General features: G+C 44.4%; 1 protein-coding gene and 1 long non-coding RNA gene across 2 annotated transcripts in view; both read right to left on the bottom strand.

Annotated features, from left to right (window-relative positions):
* LOC121002299 (ATP-dependent translocase ABCB1-like) overlaps positions 1-15,844 on the bottom strand; it is a 1,351,406-nt gene that overhangs the window by 641,621 nt on the left and 693,941 nt on the right. The window lies entirely within an intron of this gene.
* The window catches only part of LOC121002301, a 35,966-nt gene continuing 31,271 nt past the window's right edge, over positions 11,150-15,844 (bottom strand). The window contains exons 2-3 of the long non-coding RNA XR_005779278.1: positions 11,412-11,493; positions 11,150-11,223 (exon numbers count right to left, since the gene is read on the bottom strand). This is a non-coding gene — a long non-coding RNA (uncharacterized LOC121002301). The remainder of the gene's footprint in view (positions 11,224-11,411; positions 11,494-15,844) is intronic.

Raw genomic sequence — 15,844 nt, 5'->3', positions numbered from 1 at the left:
TTAGGCTTAGCAGCACCCACCCATAGTTACAGGCGATAGTGAGCCACCATACTCTTTACAATAACCCTTTTGCCTGCGTATGAAAAGGTTAGTCCAAATGGGTAGGACCAGCGATACAACACTTTGTTGGACCGAAGCCAGTCCGTCAGGGGCTTGAGGGATCTACGCTTCTTCAAGGTTGATGGGGCTAAATCCTGGAATATCTCGACCCTGGAATCTTCATAAACCAAATCCGGGTGATTGCGTGCAGAGTCCAGGACGGCTGTCTTTACTTGAAAGTTGAGAAATTTGCAAATGATATCTCTGGGTGGTTCTGTTGGCTTTGGCTTGGGCCTCAGGGCTCTATGCGCCCGTTCTATAATGATTTCTTGCGGGTGATCGGGGCCCAGTAGCGATCCGCAGATTTCTATAATGGCGGCTGACACTTCACCAGGGGGGACCGATTCTGGCACACCTCTAAATCTCAGGTTATTTCGGCGCCCCCTATTCTCCTGATCCTCTAGTGAGTTGTGGAGGTCGTTTAAGTATGAGGCGCAGCGTCTGAAGGAGTCTGACACCGATGCCTGGTGGTTTAATATCGCTGCTTGGTGTGTTTCCAAAGACTCCACACGTTCCCCTATTTGTCTCACCCTGAAAGTTCCGTCAGGATAGGCTCCATTACTCTATTTAGAGCACGGTCGAGGTACTTTCTTGTGATCGGAAGCTCTGTAGTGGGATGTGAGCATTCTGAGTCGCTTTCCCCTTCCGACAATGCAGGTGCGCGGATCAGAGCTTTAGGCTGTGGCGTCGGCGCCATCTTAGGTTCTCTGGCCGCGATCGTGGCGGCAGCCTTTTTGAGAAATTTCTCCATATCTCCGCTCGATGCTTGGTTCTTAGAGGGAGCAGGTGTGTCACCATGTCTGGCATTCCCGATCTTGACCATTTTTGCTAATGAAAGCTGATTTTTGCTGGCGTTAGGGACGAGTCTCCTCACAGAGCAGAGAGCTATGCGACCATCTCCGTCCGGCGCTAGCTCCGCCCCCCTCTCCAAATGTTTTTGAGGGTCACCAGCAGGCCTTCACCTACAATCTTTTACAGGGTCAGCTCACCTGCAGGCCCTCACCTAATTATACCTAATAGGTAATTTGCGTGCATGCTGCCTTGCTTGGATGTGGTAGCCATAGCCGTTCTCAGGCTCCCTCTCTGGAATTGAAACATGATTCCCCCGTTACCCATGGTCTACATGGTTTGGGCTGAAAATAACATTGAAAGAATGTTTCCTAACAATTTTTCCTCTAAAATGGATTTTATCTTCGGTTTGGTGCGTATTATTGTCAGTCTGTAAAAGTGGCGTACTACTCGGACAACATCTTTCCCAGCAGCGACCTGGGAGTCCAAGATGCATCCAGACATCCTCCACATGCTGTTCCTGAACCATTTAGGTTGTGTTATTATCATTTTCTGATCTTTTCCTATGAACCAGGCACCCTCCCCTCCTCAGAGCAGGTTGAAATAGACTCGCTGGGAATTGGATGCCAGGAACGGAGCAACGACCTTAGCCCACTGGTCTCGGGGTAGCTCCTCCATGATGGCCACTTTCGTGTACATCGCAAGGTAGGTTTCGATGTCGTCTGCAAGGGGTCATCTTAGGAATCGCGGCACGGACTGCTCTCCAGGCATCATGGACTTTCGGGGTTGCTCCTGCTGTCTGCAAAGCCATCACATGTTGTAGCAGCAACTGGATGATATCCTGCTGCTGCTTATTAGCCTTGCGTTTGTGCAGGTTTGTCTCTCGCTACTGTAGATTAGCCTCCATGAGGGCACTCACAACAGACTCCATTTTGTCTTGGGGCACTTGTTGTAATACAGCTGGTTTAATGTACGACATACAACCGTGCCTGGAAAAATGCAGAACCCAAAAATATCAGCATTCACGCCAGCCTCACTGCTATTGCCTGCATCCTCCACCAATTGTGGTGATTCGCTCTAGTAGACAGGGTGTGCGGACGCAGTACAGAGGCAAATTACCAGTTCTTAAATCAAACTTCCGTGTTTATTCACACATAAAGCAACAACAAAATGTCACTTTGCAGTCTTGGCGTTAGTTCACACACAATGGAAAGTCCACATAACAAAAATCACCTTGTTGGCAGTTCTGCCTCCAGCAGTCCATAGCAGTCTTTTAGGGGGCCTGTTTCCCTTATAGACAGGTCTCAGCCCTCCAGCACGGCACAAGCCTCAGATCCCAGCACACACACCTCCTGAGCTCCACTATCAGACTGAGGTAATCCCCCTCACCTGGCAGTGCTGGCTGGTTTTTATGCCTGGCAAAACCCAGCCTGGAACATGGGGAGTAGTCACCCACCCAGCACTTTGACTACTCCCAGTAAGAGCTGTCCCGGATCAGCTATACAGCCATACTAAGTATTAATTGTCAAAGAGCAACTGCTGCTGACAAATAAAAACCGGCTCTTACTTCACTGAGGCCAGGAACCTCGGTGACACGTACCAATCACTCACGATGATTCCTTGTACCTTCTTACAATATGTAAATATATATATTTTTTTTTAAATCATATGCCTACTTGTAATAGGAGTAATTGTAAAATGTTTTATACTTATATATGTATTTATTGTCATATACATCGTTATCACGATAAATTTCTTAATATTGTTATTGTCTGAATATTTTTGATATATAACAACTCTACGTCCATAAGTCTTTAGCTATGCATCTGCTGATTAGCTGTACTCTTCGTAGGCCTTGTCATAAATTAGCCACACTACCGGCAGTCTGTGTGTCGGGAGTAAAAACGACTCCAACTCAAAGGGTAAAAGATGTTAAATGTGTGGCCCAATGTCACTGCCCCCCCTCCCCAACCCCCATCACTCATATTGGTGCTTGGGCGTGTAAAAAGTCGTAAAATGGGGTCTTGGCACTTTTTTTATGCCAAAAACTGGCGTAGCGCCTGTTGTAATTGTCCTCCAACCAGCTGTCCATGTAATCTATTGACACCTTAGGTCCCACAAACAGAAATAAGCTCTTTGCAGTCATTTTTCATGTTGCCAAATAGTTGGGAGTCCTTAACACATGACCAGCTCCTTTACCTGAGAATTAAAGGAGATATCCTGGAAAAGATAATGATGACTTATCCTCGGGATAAGTCATTATTATGACATCAGTGGGGGGTGCAAGTCACGACATCTCTGCCGATGAGCTGTCTCAGGGATCGGAGATAAAAGTCCGTCATGCACGACTTTAGTCTCTGCTTCAAAAATACAGCTGACCTTGCGGGGGTTCTGGTTGTCGCACCCTCGCAGATCTGATGACCTATCCTGAGGATATCATAAATATTTTTTCCTGATTAGCCCCTTAAACTAATAGGGAATGTGAAGCAAATTTTTGATTAGGTAATCTCTTAAGTTTTCTGAACTCAAAATACCCATTTCAGTGAATTAAAAGTACATAAAGGTAGGAAAAACTCACCAGTTCGAGAAATCCCACTGTCTCCTTAGTGATCATCATCTTGCCATGGGAAACCTTTGTGTCTTTACTAAAACAAGTTAAAATAAGAATAGTTATTATAATAACAAAACAAATACATAATCTTGCTATCATTTTAATTGTTTGCTTATTCAAGTCAGATTGGTTCTAATAATAATAGTGCAGTAATAATGAAAGTTTATATACATATTAGAGGTTAGCAAATTTCTTCAAATTCATTTTGTGTCTGCTTCCCTGGTGGGCCCTCTGACACAGTTCGCTTCCCTGGTGGGCCTGTCTGCTGCCCATTCACATACTTACCTCATCCATTTGCTCGCAACGGGCCAGCCACCATCATCTTGATTGAAGATCTTTAGATATGTTTCAGATGGTGAGTGCTTGTTTATTTATTGATTTGTAGCAAGGATATACATAGTGCACATCACTTATGCCCCTTCACTGACATACCCGCTCCTAGAGTCTACTGACACACCCACTCCAACTAACAATAGCCCCCCCTCCAGCAAGTGTATAGGTGAAGAAGGGGGCCTTCCCTCAGACAGTTAAAGGGGTTATCCAATGTCATAAACTGCCCCCCCCCCATGTGTCGGGCCCTCACAGTGAATATACTTACCCTGCTCCCCTATCCCTGCGCCGCTTCTGATCCCCGCACCACCGCTGCTGCTTCTCCCTGTACACGGATGAAAGCATCCGGTGTCGGGGGAGAGCAGCCAATGGCAGGCGGGGTCGGGGATGTGCTCCCTAGCATCGCGGGTGACGCTAGGGAGGCTAGTCCCCTTCCCCACCTGCTATTGGCTGCTCCCCCCTGACACCGGATGTTTTCATCTGGCATATTCTGTGTGAGGGGCCCGGCACGTGGGGGGGCTGTTTATGACATTGGATAACCCCTTTATGTATTAAGTAGCATCATAAATTTATCTCGGATCACTTTTTGTTACCTATGGTGTGTACACAGGACTGCAGATGACATCTACTGTATTACCTGAACTCAAAGAGTTATCAATGTGTTATCTGTGGTGTACCTGGGAGTTGTAGTCCTCTCCTCCTATACCTAGGGCCGGTATTTTAGTAGCCTTGCTGGTGCCGGTAATTTTTTTGTACCTGTAATGGTCAGCCCTTAGAAACACCAATTTACATTGCCCAGTATTGCTAATGATAAGGTTTCACACAGACTGTGATGTCTTCCTCCAGCCACAAGAGGCTGCTGTCTTGTTGAGTAAGAGATAAATGAAGTTGGTTGTTCCAGAGGATGTAGGAGGAGTTTCAAGTTCCTGGGCTCAGTCTGGTGTGTGACTTCCTGGTTGGAGTGTGTTTTTCTGGCTGATGTGAACAGAGACTGTAAAGTGATTCTTCCAGGCTGCTGTGGGACAGAACAACAGAGACTGTAAAGTGATTCTTCTAGGCTGCTGTGAGAGCCGAACTATGTGATGCCGGTACCTGCAATCTAGACAGAGAGAGGAAAAGATCGCACTGGGACAAGCAAGCAACCGGATAAGGATCCAGACTAAACCTGCCTCCACGTACCAGACCAAGACAAGCAGCTGCCCACAGAACTGTGAGTGTGCACCGGTGCTAATTTGTGATAGGTCATAGAACAGGATACTGTAGTCAGTGTGTTGTAGCAACGTGCCCTGAGTAGCATGGTTCAGACAGGAAAATAGTAGAGAAGAGTTGCCTGTATTTTTATGTGCTTGGTGGTTGGGGCGCGATTTTTGGATGCAAAGTTCAGTTATCCTTTCTGTAAATTTATGTAAACTTGTTATCACTGTTCCTGTCATTTGTCGATTGCGCCCCTGGTGCATCGGCACAATACTGTTAATCCGATTTTCCGGCAGTTATATTTTGTTCTACTAATGAGCACTTCCATTGCTGAGCACTCATTAGTGCAGCCTTTATACCCCCTCCCCAGTGTTAATAAAAAAATAAAAAATAACTCACCTTCTCCATTTGCTCGCGCTGCTGATGTGCAGGATAGGACCTGCGAGACTTCATCATGCTGGAGCGCAGGTCCTGTCCTGTGGTTCCAGTCAGCAGGGGGCGGTCACTGCAGCGCAAGAAAATAGAGGAGGTGACAGCTTTTTTGTTTTGCAGAAGCAAACTGGAGGCCCTAATGGGGGCATTATTCTAACTGAGGGCACTAATGGGGGGCATTATTCTAACTGGGGGCACTTTTGGGGGCATTATTCTAACTAGGGGCACTAATGGGGCATTATTCTAACTGGGGGCACTAATGGGTGGCATTATTCTTCCTGGGGGGCACTAATGGGGGCATTATTATTCCCGGGGGCATAAATGGGGGGCATTATTCTTCCTGGGGGGCACTAATGGGGGAATTATTCTTACTGGGGGCACAAATGGGGTGCATTATTCTTCATGGGGAAATAAATTCTGGGGTGCACTAATGGGGGCAATAATATTACTGAGGGAACTAATGTGGACAGTATTAATTCTGGGGGGTATTAATGGGGGCATTACAAATACTGGGGGCACTAATGGGGGCATTATTCATTCTAGGTGGCACTAATAGGGGCATTCATATTACTAGGGGAACTAATGTGGACAGTTTTAATTCTGAGGGGAGCTAATGGAGGCATTACTATTACTGGGGGCACTAATCTGGGCATTATTCATTCTGGGGGCACTAATGGAAGCCACAGTATGATAGCGACTTAACACCCTGTGTTAAGCCATGCCCCACAACCACACCCCCTTTGGGCAGTGGCTTAACTTGGACGGTATTTTTTGTTGGGAAAGGTGGCAACCCTACTTATACCTCTTCCCTGTAAAGTCCTCTGATATTACATAATAACAGCCTGGCTATGCTGGGAGTTGTAGTCCTTCCTGTAATGTCCTCTGATATCAAATAATAACAGCTTGGATATACTGGGAGTTGTAGCCCTCTCCTCTTATACAGTACCTCCTCCCTGTAATGTCCTCTGATATCACATAATACCAGCCTGGACATGCTCGGAGTAGTAGTCCTCTCCTCTTATACCTTATTCCTGTAATGTCCTCTGATATCACATAATAACAGCCTGGATCAGGGGCGTAACGATCGCGGTCGCAGGGAGTGCGACTGCGACCGGGCCCGGCGGGGGGAGGGGACCCGCTGTACTAACATGTAATGAAGCGCTGTGAAGGGGCCCGGCATGAAGTACAGTGACAATGCCGGGCCCCGTCAGGGCGCTCCATTACATGTTTAATATGAGGCAAGGTGGGGGAGGTTTGCGCAGAGGGGGTGGGAGGAAGAGGGAGGACGCGCGCACTCACTCACATACACTCGGCCCGGCAGTTCTTGTCACTGCCGGGCTGTCTCCAGATCATCAGTGAAGCAGGAGCTCTAGCGCTCCCTCTGCTGGCCGCACATCGGGCTGCTGGCTGTGGGAGGAGCTCTGAAGGCCCGGGAAACTGCCTTTAGTACAGCCAGCAGTGCGATGTCAGTGTGGCAGCGCAACATCAGGGAAGAGGGTAAGTATGTGTTTTTTTTTTATTTTCCTAACACTGCAGACTGGGGGCAAAGGGGAAGGGGGGGGGGTTGATGGGCACAACTAGAGTGAGGGGGCACAAAAGTGGGCATCTCTACTGAGGGGGCACCTAATCTGCCATAACTACTGTGAGGGGGGCACATAATCTGGCATAACCACTGTGAGGGGCACATATGTGGGCATATCTAATGTGAGGGGCACATAATCTGGCATAACTACTGTGAGGGGGGCACATATAAAGGCATAACTATGAGATGGCACATATAAAGGCATAACTACTGTGAGGGGGGCACATAATCTGGCATAACCACTGTGAGGGGCACATATGTGGGCATATTTAATGTGAGGGGCACATAATATGGCATAACCACTGTAGGGGGCACATATCTGGTCATAACTACTGTGAGGGGCACATAGTCTGGCATAACTACTGTGAGGGGGAACATATCTGGCCATATCCACTGTGAGGGGCACATATCTGGGCATAACTACTGTGAGTGGGCACATATCTGGGCATAACCACTGTGAGCGGGCACATATCTGGGCATATCCACTGTGAGGGGCACATATCTGGGCATATCCACTGTGAGGGGCACATATCTGGCATAAATACCGTGAGGGGGCATATATTTGGCATAACTACTGTTAGGGGGCACATATTTGGCATAACTACTGTTAGGGGGCACATATTTGGCATAACTACTGTGAGGGGCACATATCTGGGCATAACTACTGTGACAGGAACAAAGGTGGGCATAACTGCTGTGAGGGGCCACAAGAAGGACATAACTTTTGTGAAGGGACCACAAGGTGGGCTTAATTACTGTGAAAGGCCACAAGATGGGCATTACTACTGTGAGGGGCCACAATGTGGACATTAGTACTGTGTGGTAGCACTTAGGGGAAATGTCCTAAATTACCCTGCTATACATTGGCATAGCTCAGTCTACCAGGCCAGCAGAGCGCCCCCAGCTGGTAGTTTCACAGGGGTAGTCACCATCCCTTCCTTATGTGATTATTCTTTTTTTTTCTATCACCACAGGGACCTTGTTCTGGATCCAGCGGACATCACACCGACGCCAGCGACACCCTGGATGAGGTAGGACCAGATTTTATTAGGATTGGGTGAGTGTAGCCATGCATTGGGCTTAGGGCTCTTTAACACGAGCGGATCCCGTGTGGCTAATCTGCTGTGTGAAAGAGAGCCAAGCCCCGCTCCGGACAGCAGAGACACCGAGCAGTAACATGATTGATAATGCTCCATGCCTCTCTATGATCGTTTTGCTACAAAATCACGGTGACCACTTTATCTCCCTGTGATTTTTTAGTAAAAAGGTCACAGAGAGGCACGGAGCATTATCAATCGTGTTACTGCTCCGTGTCTCTGCTGTCCGGAATGGGGCTTGGCCCTCATTCACGCAGCGGACTAGCCACACGGGAAAGCCATTAGTAAGAAAATCTGCCGCTTCTTTATAAAAATCGGGGGGTAGGGGGGCCCCGATACAAAGTTTGCACTGGGGCCCATAACACTCTAGTTACGCCACTGGCCTGGATGTAAGGGAGTTGTAGCCCTCTCCTTTTAAAATTCCTTCCTGTAATGTCTTCTGATATCACATAATAATGACCTGGGTGTGTTGGGAGTTGTAGTCCTTCCTGTAATGTTTTCTGGTATCACATAACAACAGCCTGAATATAGTGGGGATTGTAGCCTTCTCCTCTTATAATTCCTTCCTGTAAAGTCCTTTGCTTAGTTGTATAGTACCCTCTTCCTGTAATGTCCTCTAATATCACATAATACCAGCCTTGACATGCTAGGAGTTGTAGTCCTCTCCTCTTATACCTCTTCCCTATAATGTCCTCTGATATCACATAATAACAGCCTGGACATGCTGGGAGTTGTAGCCCTCTCCTCTTATAATTCTTTCCTGTAAGGTCCTTTGCTTAGCTGTTCAAAAATTTGCTGTGGGTCCAATGTTTTCTAGTTACGCCCAGGAATCTGATTCATGTGCAGAAGCAGGTGGACCAGGATCTCTAAGTGTGCTCATCATTACTAGAGATGAGCGAATTTCTAAAAAAATTTGATTCGGTCATTTTGCCGAATTTTCCGAAAAGATTTGATTCGATCTGAATTTATTTGTGGCGAATCACGTTAAAAAACAGCTTTTTCCTGCCTGCAGAGAGCCTGTAAAGTGGTGTTGAACACTGTGTCTTGCAGTAAGACGCATAGGGAGTCTGCTGTGGTAGTGAAACAATACTGTGAGTCAGTATGACACGCAGATGACAGGCATCGCTCTTATGGCTCTTTTACACGAGCGGATCCCTTGCATGGAATCCACTGTGTGAAAGAGTGCCAAGCCCCATTCCGGACACCAGAGACACGGAGCATTAACATGAATGATAATGCTCTTTGCCTCTCTGTGAACTTTTTACTACTGGGAGTTGTAATCCTCTCCTCTTATAATTCCTTCCTGTAAGGTCCTTTGCTTAGCTGTTCAAAAATTTGCTGTGGGTCCAATGTTTTCTAGTTTTGCCCATGAATCTGATTCATGTGCAGAAGTAGGTGGACCAGGATCTCTAAGTGTGCTCACCAAAAAAATTGATTCAGTCGTTTTGCCGAATTTTCAGAAAAGATTTGATTTGATTTGATCCGAATTTATTTGTGGGGAATCACGTTAAAAAACTGCTTTTTCCTGGCTGCAGAGAGCCTGTAAAGTGGTGCAGAACACTGTGCCTTTCCGTAACATGCATAGGGAGTCTGCTGTGGTAGTGAAACAATAGTGTGAGTCAGTATGACACGCAGATGACAGGCATCGCTCTTATGGCTCTTTCACATGAGTGGATCCCTTGCATGGAATCCACTGTGTGAAAGAGTGCCAAGCCCCATTCCGGACACCAGAGACACAGAGCATTAACATTAATGATAATGCTCTTTACCTCTCTGTGAACTTTTTACTACAAAATCACGGTGACAACTTTATCTCATTGTGATTTTGTAGTAAAAAGATCACAGAAAGGCAAAGAGCATTATCAATCATGTTAATGCTCCGTGTCTCTGCTGTCCGGAACGGGGCTTGGCTCTCTTTCACGCAGCAGATTACCCGTACAGCATCCGCTCGTGTGAAAGAGCCCTTAGAATCACTTCACACTTCACTCATTTGGTCAATTACGGAGCCAAAACTGACCAAATAACTCAAGTGTAAACCTTACAGGTCAATGTTAGAGCCAGGTATAGAGAACCATGCAGAGGCCTAAGATCCATGAAAGAGTGCACTCCTTTTACACTGTCATCAGCTGATTCCACATAGATGTCTACAGAACCTGCTCTATTAAACACTTAAGCCTCTTTCAGACGGGCGTTGCAGGAAAATGTGCGGGTGCGTTACGGGAACACCCGCGATTTTTCAGCGTGAGTGCAAAACATTGTAATACGTTTTGCACTTGCGTGAGAAAAAACACGCATGTTTGGTACCCAAACCCGAACTTCTTCACAGAAGTTCGGGCTTGGGATCGGTGTTCTGTAGATTGTATTATTTTCCCTTATAACATGGTTATAAGGGAAAATAATAGCATTCTGAATACAGAATGTATAGTACAATAGGGCTGGAGGGGTTAAAAAAAATAAAATAAATATTTAACTCACCTTAGTCCACTTGATCGCGGAGCCCGGCATCTCCTTCTGTCTCCATCACATGATCCATCACCATGGTAAAAGATCATGTGATGACCGGTGTGACGTCATCACAGGTCCTGTTCAGCAAAGGAGACAGAAGGAGATGCCGGGCTGCGCGATCAAGTGGACTAAGGTGAGTTAAAAAAATTTTTATTTTTTTTTAACCCCTCCAGCGCTATTTTACTATGCATTCTGTATTCAGAATGCTATTATTTTCCCTTATAACCATGTTATAAGGGAAAATAATAGAATCTACACAACCACGATCCCAAGCCCGAACTTCTGTGAAGAAGTTCAGGTTTGGGTACCAAACATGCGCGATTTTTCTCATGCGAGTGCAAAACGCATTACAATGTTTTGCACTCGCGCGGAAAAATCGTGCGTGTTCCCGCAACGCACCCGCACATTTTCCCCCAAAGCCCGTCTGAAAGAGGCCTATGTCTTATTACTGGATTGATTGCTTTTGCTATAATAAAACAAGTTTTTTTGTTTTTTATTTTTTTAATACCTTTCAGAATCTTCATTCATTATTCTCTTTCTATAATACTGGAGACCGTAACTGCTGTCATCATCTGTAGCTTTTCCTGTTGGTGATAAATGCACGAAATTAGATAACCCATTTGAATTTTAAATCAAGGTTACACATTGTTACAGTGTGGCACATTTGCTAAGAATATGTTTTATATTTGCCTGTTCAATCATCATTAGATTTACCAAAAAGACAAGAAACTCGGAATGTATATATGACTATGAAACAAGTCAGAACACGTACCAGTTTTTGAAGCAGCTGTTTGATTTTGGCCCATTTTATCGAACTGATGCAAACAGGTTTAAACATGGAATAATTGAGATGACTGCAAAACAGAGGACAAATAATTCATATACTACGTTAATCAAAACACAGATTTTAAGAATATTTTATACTTCTTCACATAGTACTGAATCAAAATAGAAGACTTTCTCCACACTGGCACCATGGTTCTATTGACCCAGCACGGTTTTGTCCATTATGAAAAACAAAATTTTGACAGAAACTTGAGAGTCCCATTATAAGTGAACGAGAGTTTTCAGAAATCACTATTACTGTGTGACCATGCCTTACTGTATGACCAGTACCACTCAGCTGTGTCGTCATTGGGATACAGCTGCTGTGTGATAGAGTACCACAAAGCCATGCAAACCCCAACATAATCATGTTATTAGATATTAAAGGCTGAAATTCTGCCGCAGATGTGCGATTTTACATGTCAAAGACCAGCGTGACAATTTGCCCCATTTAAGCGAAACAATGTGGGTTAGACTTATCCACCGGCTTATAAATGCAAAACTCATGATATCTAATAGCATGCTACTTATTCACAGTTTTATTTATTTATTTATTTTTGTGGTGCAAAAGTTTTCAGAAGCAAGTAAATTGGGTTGTGGAATCCCATTCATATACACAGGATGCAGATTATAGTCTGGAATTCATGGCAAAATCTGACATACGTGAATTGAACCTAATGGTGCCATCTGCAGGGTAAAAATAAACACACCAAAAAAGGCAAATCCAAGTAGAAAGCAATAAAATCAGTCTTTATTAATACATACGGGACCCGAACTTGACCCGAACTAGACCCCGAACCCCATTGAAGTCAATGGGGACCCGAACTTTTGAGCACTATAATAAAATGTCATGGAAAGGGCTAGAGGGTTGCAAATGCCAGCAAAATGTGGTTAAGAGAAAAAGGAGAAGGACCTCCACTAGAAAGAATGACTAATAAATCGTTGGATGCATGTATCTTTACAGAGGAAGATGTTCTAAGTTTGCTGTCTAAAGTGAAGACAAATAAGTCACAGGGGCCTGATGAGATACACCCAAAATTATTAAAAGAGCTTAGTGGTGAGCTGGCAAAACCATTAACAGATTTATTTAACCAATCATTAGTAACAGGAGTCGTCCCGGAAGATTGGAAATTGGCAAATGTCGTGCCCATTCACAAGAAAGGTAGTAGGGAGGAATCAAGCAACTATAGACCAGTGAGTCTGACATCAATAGTAGGCAAATTAATGGAAACCCTATTAAAGGATAGGATTGTGGAACATCTAAAATCCCATGGATTGCAAGATGAAAAACAACATGGGTTTACTTCAGGGAGATCATGTCAAACAAATCTTATAGATTTTTTTGACTGGGTGAATAAAATAATAGACGGTGGAGGTGCAGTAGACATCGCATATCTAGATTTTAGTAAGGCTTTTGACACTGTCCCACATAGAAGACTTATCAATAAACTGCAGTCATTGAGCATGGACTCCCATATTGTTGAGTGGATTAGGCAGTGGCTGAGTGACAGACAACAGAGGGTTGTAGTCAATGGAGAACATTCAAAACAAGGTCATGTTACCAGTGGGGTTCCACAGGGATCTGTACAGGGACCGATTTTGTTTAATATCTTCATAAGTGATATTGCAAAAGGCCTCGATGGTAAGGTTTGTCTTTTTGCTGATGACACAAAGATATGTAACAGGGTTGATGTTCCTGGAGGGAAACGCCAAATGGAAAAGGATTTAGGAAAACTAGAAGAATGGTCAGAACTATGGAAACTGAAATTTAATGTGGATAAGTGCAAGATAATGCACCTGGGGCGTAAAAACCCAAGGGCAGAATATAGAATATTTGACACAGTCCTGACCTCAGTATCTGAGGAAAGGGATTTAGGAGTAATTATTTCAGAAGACTTAAAGGTGGGAAGACAATGTAATAGAGCAGCACGAAATGCCAGCAGAATGCTTGGATGTATAGGGAGAGGTATAAGCAGTAGAAAGAGGGAAGTGCTTATGCCGCTGTACAGAACACTGGTGAGACCTCACTTGGAGTATTGTGCGCAGTACTGGAGGCCATATCTCCAGAAGGATATAGATACTCTAGAGAGAGTTCAGAGAAGAGCTACTAAACTAGTACATGGATTGCAGGATAAAACTTACCAGGAAAGGTTAAAGGACCTTAATATGTATAGCTTGGAAGAAAGAAGAGACAGAGGGGATATGATAGAAACTTTTAAATACATAAAGGGAATCAACTCGGTAAAGGAGGAGAGCATATTTAAAAGAAGAAAAACTACCACAAGAGGACACAGTTTTAAATTAGAGGGGCAAAGGTTTAAAAGTAATATAAGGAAGTATTACTTTACTGAGAGAGTAGTGGATGCATGGAATAGCCTTCCTGCAGAAGTGGTAGCTGCAAATACAGTGAAGGGGTTTAAGCATGCATGGGATAGGCATAAGGCCATCCTTCATATAAGATAAGGGCCGGGGGCTATCCATAGTATTCAGTATATTGGGCAGACTAGATGGGCCAAATGGTTCTTATCTGCCGACACATTCTATGTTTCTATGTTTAAGAGCATGGCAAGTGCGCTGCAAACAAAATGACTTTAAATAACATAAAATACATTTAAAAAAAAATTATAATCTTGATCTAGGAGGACGAGGTCCATATGGAGTAGGAGGTTGAGGAGGTGGTGGATGTGGCGGTGTAGGTGGAAACGGCGGTGGAGGAGGTAGCCTACACTGATTTTTGGTTTTAAATTTATTTATATTTTTTTAATTTAGGATACACCCCAAAACATTGGGAAATATAACCTGTGATAACCCCCTCCAGTTGTGCTAAACACACGTTCAGACAATACACTGGTTGCAGGGCAGGCCAGCACCTCCAAGGCATAAAGGGCAAGCTCAGGCCATGTGCCCAATTTGGAGACCCAGAAGTTGCAGGGGGCAGAACCATCAGTCAGTTCGTGTAGGCGTGTGCAAACATACTGCCCCACCATGTCGCACGTCCCCGTGATGTTCACGATCCAATTGGATATCTGCTCTATCAACTTTCGATGTTCTTTTCTGCGTCTACCATGTTGATCACGGTTAGCGGCGCATCAGGGTTCCATGCCGTTGAGGGAGCATGAGAAAGAGAGACAACATCCAAGGGAGATCAATGGATGAAATTTAATTGTGATTGAGCGGAAATGTGGGAGAAGCTATTAAAACTGAAGAATTGAAGGAAAGGAGGGGGCGCGAGGCAATTACCCACTCCCGACTCGGGGAGGTAGTGACGATAAATAACAATAAAGGACTCTTAAGATGCGCTGTTAGGCCTCATGCAAACGACAGTGTTTTTTCACTGTCAGTGATTTGGCTTCAGTGGTCCGTGTCCGATTTTGCTTCAGTTGTGTTTCCTTGTGTCTTGCTTTTTTTTGTCTGACAGGGGAAAAAAAAAGAAGGTTAATGAAAAGTGTAATTTTATTGCACCAAGGTCTTGTAGAAAAAAATGAACACGGACGCGGACACGGATGACATACCAGTTGTGCATCTGTTTTTTTGGACGGACCCATTGACCTGAATGGGTCCGTCCTCCGTTTTCCACTGACAAGAATAGGACAGGTTGTATTTTTTTGACGGACTGGAATCACGGATCACGGACGCGGAGAAAAAACGGAGGACTATCAGTTTTTTTTCACAGCTCCATAGAAATTAATGGGACCTCCGCTAAACTGTGAAAAATGACGTAACGGACGCGGATGCACACAACGGTCGTGTGCATGAGGCCTTATTGGAATGATTAATAAAAAAATTATAGAGAATGTCACTGGGGTATTTTGGATTTGGAAACGTTACCCAAGAAAGGCACTGCTGCCGCTTTGTTGACTCTAGATAACTTCTGCCTGATCACACGTCCCTGTGACGTCCACGATCCATTTGGATATCTTCTCTATCAACTTTCGATGTTCTTTTCTGCGCCTACCATGTTGATCACGGTTATCGGTGTATCAGGGTTCCACGCCGGAGAGGGAGCGTGAGAAAGGGATGAATTTCACCCGAAAATTTAACAGACAAATTAGTGAATTTTTTTAATGTCTACTAGGTATAGCAGTGGTATATCACACCCAAAAATTGGTGAATTTCACCCGAAAATTTTACAAATAAATTTGTGATTTTTTTTTTACATGTCTACTAGGTATAGCAGTGGTATATCACACCTTAAAATTTGTAAATTTCACCTGAAAATGTAACAGACATATTAGTGATTTTTTTTTACCTGTCTAGCAGGTATAGCAGTGGTATATCACACCCAAATATTGGCGAATTTCACCCAAAAATGTAACAGACAAAGTAGTGAAATAACATAAAATAAAATAAAATAAAATACGTACAAATAAAAATAAAAAA

This window comes from Bufo bufo, chromosome 5 (genome assembly GCF_905171765.1).
Source record: "Bufo bufo chromosome 5, aBufBuf1.1, whole genome shotgun sequence".
Taxonomy (NCBI): Eukaryota; Metazoa; Chordata; class Amphibia; order Anura; family Bufonidae; genus Bufo; species Bufo bufo.
The sequence above is the reverse complement of the archived record's forward strand: the minus strand, read 5'-3'. Positions and strand labels throughout refer to the sequence as shown.